Source organism: Cyprinus carpio, chromosome B23, assembly GCF_018340385.1.
Source record: "Cyprinus carpio isolate SPL01 chromosome B23, ASM1834038v1, whole genome shotgun sequence".
Lineage (NCBI taxonomy): Eukaryota > Metazoa > Chordata > Actinopteri > Cypriniformes > Cyprinidae > Cyprinus > Cyprinus carpio.
Window position 1 is genome coordinate 1,913,902 of NC_056619.1, and position 4,516 is coordinate 1,918,417.

Here is a 4,516-nt window from a genome sequence, read left to right on the forward strand (position 1 = left end):
ACGTCGAACATCATTGAGCACCGTCATGAATTAACATCTACTGTATTGTACGTTCTAGCTTAGCCAGCACCTTTTTAAAATTGCTAAGATGTCATTGGACTATGGGGGCTGGTGTCTCTATTTTCACTTTCCGTACAATAGAACGCCAATAACTAAGAGCACTTTCAGCAGGTTTTCTCAGTGGGGGCATCACTGAGTGGGAGAACCTGTTTTAATGTTTTGGTCGGACCAGAGAGTGGTGTTTATACCCACGACTATGGCCGCCTCACAAGTCACCCATTGCCCTGCTGCAAAGGCCCTGTTAACCGGAAGCGAACAATTACAGGACTCCCTGAGCTAGACGCAAACAAAGCCATAGCTAGAGCCCACACATCTTACTGCCTCATAAAGTTTGGATGCGTGTCTCTAATTCTGAAATCTTACTCTGTCAGCCTAATTTCCCTGAATTTTATCACATGTGAATCCCTCATCACCGACAGCGATAGATTAACTATAACCATGTGGCAAAGCAGTTGGCAAATAACAAATATAGCCAGGGAGGAAAGAAGTGGAGGGGAAAGGAAGTTCCATTACTTTCCAACCGTTGCTTGATTGAAAAGGATCTTAACCACACGTTGGTTTGAATGTAAAAACTTGTGGGGAAAAAAAAAACCGAATAAGAAGAGAAGAGTAGCGGAGAGAAGAGGGAGAGGGAGGATGAAAAGGGAGAAAAAAAAGAAAAGCGATAGGCACAAATGGGAAAAAACGGCCTTAATTAATGGGGGGGACGAGCTAAAACGAGTGCTAACACGTGGATGCAGTGTTGCACTGCACTCGCCGGATTTTAAAAAATAAAAAAGTGAACGGATTTAATTTAATCAGCTTAGATTGATAGATAGATATTCAGAAATTTAAATTGGGTGGGGAAGGGAAATTTTAAGTTATTTATATTTTATCGCACTTTCAACAAACAAAGTAAGTGAGGTTTGTAGTAATATAAAGGGGGGATTCTCAACAGGAGAAAAAATCCAAAAGGCTGTACACCGGACGCTTGAGCTTACGGATTCCACAAAAAAAAAAAAAAAAAACCAAGCAGCACGGCAAGCCAGGGTAAGGCCAGGAATATACAAAACCCACTGTCCAAAAACAGCGGGGGGACCTCACCCCAATGCAAAAAAAAATCCAACCGTGGGGGATTCAAAAAAGGGCCACTCACTTCACCAAACCACCCACAGGGGGGTCCACATGGGTCCGGTCTGGTTTTTTTCTCTTGTCGGCAACTAGGATGTTTTACCCTACCTGCTCAACCTCAAGGACTTCCATTGGTGTCTTATACTTGTTAACCTGTCTCCAAGTGATTTACCAGGTTACCTCCTGTGTCGAATCCATTGAGTGTGTGTGTGGTGTCTCCAAGCACCACTCAAACGGTCTTCACACTCCCTTCTGGCTACACTCCTGGGTAACCCTTCATCTTAACTTAAGACAAGGGGACAAGTAAATCTGGGGTTTTGTACTCCACACACTCTGCCCCCCCCCCCCCCCCCAAGTACCCCCACATTATTCACTGGTTTTACCATAATCTTCATTCTGGCACCTGGGTCAAATAAAATTACAACCTAAAATTGTGTGATTTTTCCGTCTCCGGGGGACCTTCTGTCTACTGTAACAACAACCTTAACTAGTAGATAATTTAAACAACTAAGTTAGTTCGCCAAGGAGGTATGGGGGGGGGGACATGAATTACATTAAAAGTTATTGCATTAGCTAAAACTGTTTACTTAAAACAATCATAAAAAATTTGTAATTTAACAATGACTGATTAGTTTTAAAACAACATCTTTTCGTGAGTTTGTAAAAACACTAAGTAAGTGAGGTTAAGTTGTTAAATGACAATTAATTACCTGTTTTAGTTCTTCAAAATATTTTTTCACTTATTTAGTTATGCAGTTTAAGTAAGACAGAAAAAAACAAGTATTTTTAAAGTTTGTTTACCAACTTCTGGGACAGGGGTACCTGTCAGCAATTGGGATAAGACACGGGTGAGAGGCAGAGTAAGGCAAACTTATGAGGACCATCCAACAACCATACCCTGAAGCTGATGTCATGTAAGTGTGTGTGTGTGTGTGTGTGTGTGTTTAAAAAATAGTCTACAGAATTTATAGTCTAAGCCGATTTATTATAAACTGTTCTGGTAGTCTCTACTCTAAAATAATAATAATAAAAAATACTACTACTCTACACACTTCATTACACACAGATTGATATATTTCAAATGTTTATTTCTTTTAATATTGATCAAATTCCATTCAAAAAGTGAAACTTGTATATTATATTCATTCATTACACACAGATTGATATATTTGAAATGTTTATTTCTTTTAATATTGATCATTATAACTGACAACTAAGGAAAATCCCAAATTCAGTATCTCAGAATGGCATGTAGTCGATCAGTCTATGGCACTGCTCAGGTGTTATGAGAGAGCCCAGCTTGCTCTGATAGTGGGTGAAAGGAGTGCATTCTTACAGGTTACAGCATATTGCATCATCTTCCTTCTTCACATTACCCCCATAGATTTTCTATGGGGTTATGGTCAATCGAAGTATGCTGGCCTTAAACCAGGTACTGGTAACTTTTGTACTGTGTGGAGGTGCTAAGTCCTGTTGGAAAATGAAATCTGCATCTGCATCAATGAGTTCAGCTGATTAGAGTGTGTGGCACCAGGTGTCTTCACATGTTGAACAACTTTCACAATATTCAAATTCTTTTCTGGAGATACTGAATTTGGGGATATTTCTGAGTTGTCAGTTATAATCATCAAAATTAAAAGAAATAAACATTTGAAATACTTTTTCCAGTCTGTGTAATGAATGAATATAATATACAAGTTTCACTCTTTTGAACAGAAATTAGTGAAATTAATCAACTTTTTGGATGACCCTTGTATTCTTTAATTATATTGACCAGCACCTGTACACAATAATCTCAGTAGTTTACTAAAGGGTCACGGTCATTTAGTAACTTTTTTTCTTGGAAATTTTTATAAAGGATTGGCCTATAAGGCTTTTTTACACCCAAACAATTAAAAACCCACATACTTTACGTGTGTGTTCCCAGGGGTTGCAACGTAACCTGAATCCCAGTTTTTACATTTATGACCGGGCGGGCAATTTGGCATTGGCCCATAAATTTGCACATTGATTTTCAAGGGAATGGGACAAAAAAACTGGCAATGTTTTGTGAAGCTGTAGCAACAACATGGGTCCTTGGGGGCAAATTGATTGCGGGAAGTTAGGGGCAGCCCCATATAAAAGCTGTTTCTTTTTCACCTATGGCCGCACGATTTTTCACGAACAATCCTACTTTTAATTTATTGAGGGACGTTTTTTGTCATGAATCTTACAATTTTAGTAGTATTCTTTATTGTTTGTTGTTATTTATATATGCCCAGATCTTGCAAGTTGTTAGCCAGGGGATGTGGGGGACCCCCCAAATTAAGTGGGACCCCATGGAAAATAAAAGAAATTATTACTTATCCTTTTTTTTATTTCACTTCAAAAGAAAAAATGGAAATTTTGGAAACGGTTTAACGAAAAACAAAAAACAGGCGGAACGAGAGGACAACCATACATCCATACATCCAAACAAAATCCAATTAAGGTATGAGGCTCAATTTGGCAATTAAAATATGAGGGCAAAAAAATGTGTGAAAGAAGTTGTACCTCCACCCCCACACCCAAAACCCCCAAAAGACCTTGACAAAAGGGAACATTACCAGCTGCTGGGGCATGGACAACACCCGGAGGCTCAAACCAAGTTGGCGTGATTATAACGTTTACATACAACCACAACAACAGTTTAACTTGTCTAAATAACTATGAGGGGGGAGGGGAAATAAATATATACATTATATATATATATATATTAATATAATTAGAATATATTATTATTATTGATCTATTATATATTGGGTATTGCTTTTAAAAAAGGCGATTTTCCACCCAATGATTTTACCAAGGTAGTCCACAAAACCAAATTAACTGGTTTTCTGAGAGTTTAATGGTTTTTAAGGCCAATTTATACTTCTGTAATGAAATTAATACTTGGCAAATGAGGTGTATACGTGTAGGCTCACCTTGCGTGGCGTAGCCGTCGTGACATTTATACTTCTGCGTGTCTGTTTTGCTCTGCAGTTACGAATGCTGGATTGGCGGTTCCACTGTGTTACATTCCTGATTCACCATTTTCATGGATGAAATGCTTCAGATATTTCAGATAATAGGCGGTCCCGGCGATTTAGTTAGAGTGTGCGGCCATTTATCATACATCAGTCGCACAGTATGCCTGTAGACGTGGGCAGGAACTGGCAATCCGGCAATTTTAGCTTCAGGTGGAAACCAACAGGCTATGTACCTTCTTCACAAACTGTCTTCAAGCACTGTGTCTTCCATAATTAGCCGAGGTATGTAGCTTTGTGGAGCGCTGCAGCCAGAGTTTTCTTCCCTGCCATCCAAAGTGCAGCCCAATGGGAAAATA